This window comes from Mustela putorius, unplaced genomic scaffold (assembly GCF_011764305.1).
Source record: "Mustela putorius furo isolate JIRA1106 unplaced genomic scaffold, ASM1176430v1.1 tig00537295_pilon_pilon_pilon, whole genome shotgun sequence".
NCBI classification, from domain to species: Eukaryota; Metazoa; Chordata; class Mammalia; order Carnivora; family Mustelidae; genus Mustela; species Mustela putorius.
In genome coordinates, this window is record NW_025422433.1 from 286,795 (window position 1) to 295,315 (window position 8,521).

Below are 8,521 nucleotides of genomic sequence, written 5' to 3' on the forward strand. Positions count from 1 at the left end.
ATTCCTATTGAAGATGGAGCTCAGAGGATTTGCTGATGGGTTCGATATTGGGAATGGTTGAAAGGAGGAACTGAAGTCACTCCCAGCTCTTGTGGTTTGTCCCGAGTGAGGCGAAGGAGGATGTTTCTGGGGGAAGGAGGGAGTCTGTGTTCCATCTCCTGAGGAAGGTGCCCCTCACAGTGGACCTTCACAGTGAAGTTTGTGTCTGGGAGAACTCTGAACTTCTATCCCCTTAACAAATTTTTCTTTCTTTCCTTTTTTAAATTGAATTTTATTTTTTCAGTGTTCCAAGATTCATTGTTTATGCACCACACCCAGTGCTCCAGGCAATCCATGCCCTCCTTAAAACCCACCACCAGGCTCATCAAGCCCCCCACCTGCCTCCCTTCCAAACCTTCAGTTTGTTTCTCAGAGTCCACAGCCTCTCATAGTTCACCTTCCCCCTCTGATTTCCCCCAGTTCACTTTCCTTTCCTTCTCCTAATGTCCTCCGTGTTATTCCTTATGCTCCACGAGTAAGTGAAACCATATGATGATTGACTCTCTCTGCTTGACTTATATCACTCAGTATAGTCTCCCCCAGTCCTGTCCATGTTGATGCAAAAGTTGGGTATTCATCCTTTCTGATGGAGGCATAATACTCCATTGTATATATGGACCATGTCTCCTACATCCATTTGTCCACTGAAGGGCATCTTGACTCTTTCCACAGTTTGGCGACTGTGGCCATTGATGCTATGAATATTGGGGTACAGATGACCCTTCTTTTCACTACATCTGTATCTTTGGGGTAAATACCCAGTAGTGCAATTGCAGGGTCATAGGGTAGCTCTATTTTTAATATCTTAAGGAATCTCCACACTGTTTTCCAAAGTGGTTGCACCAATGTGCATTCCCACCATCAGTGTAAGAGGGTTCCCCTTTCTCCACATCCTCTCTAACACTTGTTGTTTCTTGTCTTGTTGATTTTAGCCATTCCAACTGGTGTAAGGTGGTATCTCAGTGTGATTTTGATTTGTATTTCCCTGATGGCTAGTGATGATGAAAATTTTTTCATGTGTCTAGTAGCCATTTGTATGTCTTCTTTGGAGAAGTGTCTGTTCATGTCTTCTGCTGTTTTTTGATGTGATTATCTGTTTTTTGTGTGTTCAGTTTGAGAAGTTCTATATTGATCTTGGATACCAGCCCTTTATCTGTAATGTCATTTGCAAATATCTTCTCCTCTTCTGTGGGTTGCCTTTGTTTTGTTGACTGTTTCCTTGGCTGTGCAGAAGCTTGTGATCTTGGTGAAGTCCCAAAAGTTCATATTTGTTTTTGTTTCCTTTGCCTTTGGAGACATGTTTTGCAAGAAGTTGTTCTGGCCAAGGTGGAAGAGATTGTTGCCTATGTTTTCCATTAGGATTTTGATGGATTCCTGTCTCACATTGAGGCCTTTCCTCCATTTTGAGTTTATCTTTGTGTATGGACTCAGAGAATGGTCCAGTTTCATTCTTCTGCATGTGGCTGTCCAGTTTTCCCAGCACCACTTGTTTAAGAGACTGTCTTTTTTCCATTGACTATTCTTTCCTGCCTTGCTGAAGCTTAGTTGACCATAGAGTTGAGGGTCCATTTCTGGGCTCTCTATTCTCTTCCATTGGTCTATGTGTCTGTTTTTGTGCCAGTACCATACTGTCTTGATGATCACAGTTTGGTAATAGAGCTTGAGGTTGGCAACATGTTGCCCCCAGCTTTGGTTTTCTTTTTCAACATCCCTCCAGCGATTTGGGGTCTTTTCTGGTTCCATATCAATTTTAGGATTGTTAGTTCCAGCTCCATGAAAAATGTCAGTGGTATTTTGATAGGGATGGCCTTGACAGTGTAGATTGCTCTGGGCAGCATAGAGATTTTTACAGTGTTTATTCCGATCCATGAGCATGGAATGCTTTTCCATCTTTTTGTGTCTTCTTCACTCTTTCTTGAGTGTTCTGTAGTTCTTTGAGTACAGACCCCTTACCTCCTTGGTTAGGTTTATTCCCAGGTATGTTATGGTTCTTGGTGCTATAGTAAATGGAATTTGTTCTCTAATTTCCCTTTCTATATTTTCATTGTTAGTGTATAGGAAATTAATAATAATTTCTGTGCATTGATTTTGTATCCTGCCACATTACTGAATTGTTGTATGAGTTCTCGTAGCTTGGGGGTGGAGTCTTTTGGGTTTTTCAAATGAAGTATCAGAGTCAAACTTCTTTTTTGCCAATTTGATACATTTTATATCTTTTTGTTGTCTGATTGCTGTTGCTAGGACTTCTAGTACCATGTTGAACAATCGTGGTGAGAATGGGCATCCTTGTCGTGTTCCTGATATCAAAGGGAAAGCTGTGGGTTTTTCATAGATAGATTTTATGAAGTTGAGGAATGTTCCCTCTATCCCTATACTTTGAAGAGTTTTGATCAGGAAAGGATGCTGTACTTTGTCAAGTGCTTTTACTGCATCAATTGAGAGGACCATGTGGTTCTTCTCTTATTGATTTGTTCTATCACATTGACTGATTTGCAAATGTTGAGCCACCCTTGTATCCCACAGATAAATCCCACCTGGCCATGGTGGATAATCTTTTTAACATACCGTTGGATTCTATTAGCTAGGCTTTCAAGTACAAATCTGCCCCACGTTTCTCAAAGTTCATGGTAAGTCACTTGGCTTTTTGGAGACACCTACATTAGCCTCAGTAGCAGAAGAAACCTGAAGAGGATTTCCCTCCTATGAACAAAGTCAAAACATGGGCATCGTGTTCAGCCTCTGTTGTGTGGGGAACCGCTGCAGAGGCGGCGTGGACCCCAACCGGATCCTTCCTGGGCACCGCTCTCTGCATCCAGCCACCAGCACTTTCAGTTGTATCTGTGAGAATCTGCTGTGCTTTCTCTCCATTTCTTTCGGGCTTCCGTGAGGATGCTGTGTCCTGAGACCTAAGAAGAGCCAAAGAGAAAGAACTTCTGGTGTCTGAGCATGCTCACTCGTTTTTCTGTAGAAATGAATGGTGGTTCCTTTTTCCATCGACAACACTTCTGCTGTGAAAGGTTTCCTAGGAACACGGTACTTTCAAGTAGAGGGGAGCCTGCACCCCATCCTGCCCGGTTAGCTTTCGTCTCCATGCTGCACAGAACATTCCATGACTTGCGGATGTCATCACTCAAACATGGCATCTTGGACTACTTTCACCTGTTTCCCCCCACCGTCCCCGAATCTGGCAACCACCCATCTGTTCTCGGTATGCATGCGTTCCATATTTTTTGGATTCCATGTGGAATGTCCATGAGAACATCTGGTGTGTGTCTTTCTGTGTCTGAGTGACTTAGCATAAGGCTCCCAAGGCCGATGTTTCCGTATCTGGTTATTGTGCATCATGCTGCCATGAACATGGGAGTGCATCTCTCTTTTGGAGGGAATGTTTCTGTGTTCTCTGAAGAAATACTTAGTAGAGCCGTTACTGAGTAACATGTGGTAGTTGTATTCAGGTTTTTGGAAACTCCATAGCATTTGTCACAGTGGCTGTGCCCATTTCCATTTTCACCAGCAGTGCACAGGGTCCCCTTGGGTCCACACCCTTGACTGCACTGGGTGTCTGTCTCTGGGACGACTGCCATTCCCACAGTTGTGAGGTGATAGCTGATGGCAGTTTTGACTTCTGTTTCCTTGACGACAATTAGTAATTGTCGTCAACTGACAATTAGTAATGTGGAACAACTTTCTCTGTGTCTGTTGGCCACCCAGATGCCATCTTTGGAAAGTGTCTATTCACATATTCCCCCCAGTGTTTTATTCATTTTTTGTTTGGCTCTGAAGGGGTGTTTGTGTATTTTGGATATTAGCCTCTTCTCACAGATATGATGTGCAGATATTTTTTCTCACTGGGGAGGTTTCCTTTAAGGGTTTGATGGTTTCTTTGGTCATGCAGAAATTTCAGTTTGATGTCCTTCGACTTGTTTATTTTGCTTTTGTTTTTGGTGTCTGATGTAAAAGGGTCTTCCCCAAAACCAGTATCAAGAAACTTACTACCTGTGTTTTCTTCTTGGAGGTTTATGGATTCAGTTCTTATGTTAAGTCATTCATCCATGCGTAATTTTTTATTGCGGTAAGAAAGTGATCCAGTCACATTCTTCTGCATTTAGTGCCCACTTTTTTTTTTTTTTAAAGATTTTCTTTATTTATTTGACAGAGAGAGATCACAAGCAGGCAGAGAGGCAGGCAGAGAGAGAGACGGGGAGGTGGGCTTCCTGCTGAGCAGAGAGCCCAATAACGGGCTCGATCCCACGACCCCGTGACCATGACCCAAGCTGGAGACAGAGGCTTTAACCCACTGAGTCACCCAGGTGCCCCTTAGTAGTGTCCAGTTTTCCCAGTACCATTCGCTGAAGAGGCAGTCCTTTCCCCATTGTGTGTTTTCTGCTTCTGTGTCATAAGTTAAGACTGTCCATGTGTGGGTTAGTTTCTGAGGTTTCTCTTTCCTTTCTTTCTTTCTTTCGTCTCTCTCTCCTTCCTTCCTTCCTTCCTTCTGGTCTTACAGTTTATTTGTTGGGAAAATATTTTTCCTGTCGGAATATACACAGTGTGGACTTCGTTGGTGACCTCTTCATACTCTTTGTTGGGACTTCTCTGTGACAGCTCTGTTTTTGTAAATGAGTAGATAGATCTGTAGCTTTCAACAGGCTGAACATTTGGGCAGACGTCCCAAGGAGTATTCTCTTCTACAGTCAGACACCAGATTGTGTCTGCTTGTCTTCTTTTGTGATGTTCTCAGTTGCCATGACGGATATCTGTTTCCTTTTCTGTGGTAGGTTTATTAAAGTGAATTCAATTTCTCTTAAAACTGTGGATTCTAAATCATCCTTATTTTATAATATACATTTATATGAAAGAACATGTTTACAGAAATGCACTTATTGGAAGCAATGGTTGGAACATGACATAAATATTATTGATTCCCATTCAGGGTTAATAATTCTATCAGAGCTAAGTTTAAATACCCTTTAATATATGAATAAATAAACTGCCAAAAGTAGTATGATTATCAGTTTCTGAGCTTTCTATTGTGTTCCATTGACCTGTGTGTCTGTTTTTTGTGTTTTTTTTTAAAGATTTATTTATTTGACACAGCGAGATCACAAGCAGGCAGAGAGGCAGGCAGAGAGAGAGGAAGGGAAGCAGGCTCCCCGCTGAGCAGAGACCCCCCCCCCTCACCCAATGCGGGGCTCGATCCCAGGACCCTGAGATCATGACCTGAGCCCAAGCAGAGGCTTTAGCCCATGATCCACCCAGGTGGCCCCAATGTGTCTGTTTTTATGCCAACCCCATAGTGTTTTGGTGACAACGGCTTTGTAATCTAGCTTGCACTTGGAGTGTGGTGACTCCAGCTCACTTAGTCGCTTCTTTGCTTACTTGCTTGCTTTCTTATCAGTGAGATTATTTATTTATTTACTTTTAGTTAGTTTACATTTGTATTCTAAATGTTTTCTTTCACTTCTTTTTTAATTATGATCATATCGTGTGTTATTTGTTTCAGGAGTGCAGGTGAGAATCTTCCGTCTCACACAGCCCACAGTGCTCCCCACAGCACATACCCTGCCCATGCCCATCGCCAGCCACCCCGTTCCCCCATCTTCCCCCCTTCAGAAACCCTCAGTTTGTTTCTGGAGATGAAGTGTCTCTTATGCTTTGACTCCTTCTCTGGTTTCATCTTGCTTCCTTTTTTCCTCCCTTCCCCTAAGATCCTCTGTCTTGTTTCTTAAATTCCACGTATCAGTGAGGTCATAGGATAATTGTCCTTCTCTGATTTATTTCGCTTTGCATCACACCCTCTAGTTCCACTCATATCATTGCAAATGGCAAGCTTTCATTTTTGATGGCTGCAGAATATTCAATGGTATACATATCCATACAGACCATTCATCTGTCGATGGACGTCTGGGCTCTTTGCATACTCTGGCTCTTGTGGGCATTGCTGCTATAGACATTGGGGTGCAGGTCCCCCTTCAGGTCACTCTATTTGTATCTTTGGGGTAAGTACCCAGTAGTGCAGTTGCAGGGTCGTAGGGTAGCTCTATTTTCAACTTCTTGAGGAACCTGCACACTGTTTCCCGGGTGGCTTCCCCAGCTTGCGCTCCCACCAGCAGTAGGAGACCCTTCCCCTTTCTCTGCATCCTCCCCAGCACGTGTCATTCCTGACTTGTTCATTTTAGCCACTCTGACTGGGGTGAGGTGGGATCTCATGATGGGTTTGATTTGTATTTTACTAATATTGAGGGACATTGAGCAGTTTCTTCATGTGTCTGTTGGCCATTTGGATGTCTTCCCTGGAGAAATGTCTTTGGCCTATGTCTTGATTGGATTATTTGTTCTGTGGGTGTGGAGTTTGGTAAGTTCTTTTTAGATTTTGGATACTAGCCCTTTATCTGATATGTGGCTTGGAAATATCTTCTCTCTTTTTTTTTGGTTGTCTTTTGGTTTTGTTGACTGTTTCCTTTTCTGTGCAGAAACTTTGTCTTGAAGTCCCAACAATTTTTGCTTTTGTTTTCCTTACCTTTGGAGATGTATCTAGCAAGAACTTGTTGTGGCTGAGGTCAGAGAGGTTGCCGCCTCTGTTCTCCTCAAGGATTTGGATGAATTCCTGTCTCACATTGAGGTCATGCACCCATTTGGAGTCCGTTTTTGTGTGTGGTATAAGGAAATGGTCCAGTTTCATTCTTCTGCATGTGACTGTCCCGTGTTCCCAGCACCATTTTTTGAGGAGACCCCCATCCCAGTTGGATAGTCTTTCCTGCTTTGAGGAAGATTAACTGACCCTAGAGTTGAGAGTCCATTTCTGGCTTTTCTGTTCTGTTCCATTGATTTATGGGTCTGCTTTTGTGCCAGTGCCATACTGTCTTGATGATGACAGCTTAGTAATAGAGCTTGAGGTCTGCAATTGGGTTGACACCAGCTTTGGTTTTTCTTTTTCAACATACCTTTGGCTAGTCAGGGTATTTTCTGCTTCAGTACAAATTTGGGGATTATTTATTCCAATTCTGTGAAAAGTGTGAATGATATCTTGATAGGGATTGCATTGAATCCGTGGATTGTTCTAGATAATATGGACATTTAAACAATATTTGTTCTTCTAATCCATGAGCATGGGCCATTTTTCCATTTCTTTGTATCTTTCTCCATTTCTTTGATGACTGTTCTAGAGTATTTTGAGTGCAGATACTTTGCCTCTTTGGTTACATGGAGTCCTAAGTATCGTATGGTTTTGGGTGCAATTATACATGGGATGGACTCCTTAATTTCTCTTTCTTCTGTTGCATTGTTGCTGTAGACAAATGCAAGTGATTTCTGTGCATTGATTTTATATCCTGCCACTTTACATAATTCCTGGATGGGTTCTAGCAATTTTGGGTTGGAGTCTTTTGGGTTTTCTACACAAAGTATCCTATTGTCTGCTGAGAGTTTCTTTCCCGATTCAAACGCCTTTTCTTTCTGTTCTCTAATGGTCGAGTCTAGGAATTCTAGTACTACGTTGAACAATAGTGATGAGAACGGGTATCCCTGTCATGTTCCTGAATTGAAGGGAAAAGCTCTCAGTTTTTCCCTATTGGGAATGACAGTCTCTGGGTTTCCCATACATGCCCTTTATGATGTGGAGGTATGTACCCTCTATCCCGCCACGGTGAAGAGCTTTGATCAAGAAGGGATGTATTAGTTTGTCCGATGCTTTTTCTGCATCTATTGAGAGTATCCTATGGTTCTTGTTCTTTCTTCTATTAAGGTAGTGGATTCCATGCATTAGATTTGTGGTTGTCAAACCACCTTTGCAGCCCAGGCATAAATTCCATTTGGTTGAGGTGAATCATCCTTTTAATGCGCTGTTGGATCCTATTGGCTAGTATGTTGGTGAGAATTTTTGCATCCACATTCATCAAGGATAATGGTTGGTAATTCTCCTTTTGGGTGGGATCTTTGCCTGGTTTGGGGGATCAAGGTAATGCTGGCCTTATCTTTTGATAAGTTTGTAGGTTTTCCCTTCATTTCTATTTTTTGGAAAAGTTTCAGAAGAAGAGGTATGAAATCTTTAAATGTTTGGTAGAATTCCCCTGGGAAGCCATCTGGTGCTGGGCTCTTGTCTCTGGGGGATTTTGATGACTGCTTCAGTTTCGTTGCTGATTATGTGTCTCCTCAGGTTCCCTTTTCTTCCCCGTTTGGTTTTGGTCATTTCTATGTTTCTGGGAATGCAGCCATTTCCTCGAGACTGTCTGATTTTTGACACAGAGTTGCCATCCTATGTTCTTATATTTGTTTGTATTTCTTTGGTGTTGAGTGTGATCTCTCCTTTTTGAGCCATGATTTTATTGATTTGGGTCCTTTCTGTGTTCTTTTGGAGATGTCTGACCAGGGCTGTATCAATCTTACTAATTCTTTCAAAGAAGCAGCTCCTAGATTCATTGATTTGTTCTACTGTTCTTTTGGTTTCTACTTCATTGATTTCTGCTCTAATCTGTATTATTTCTGT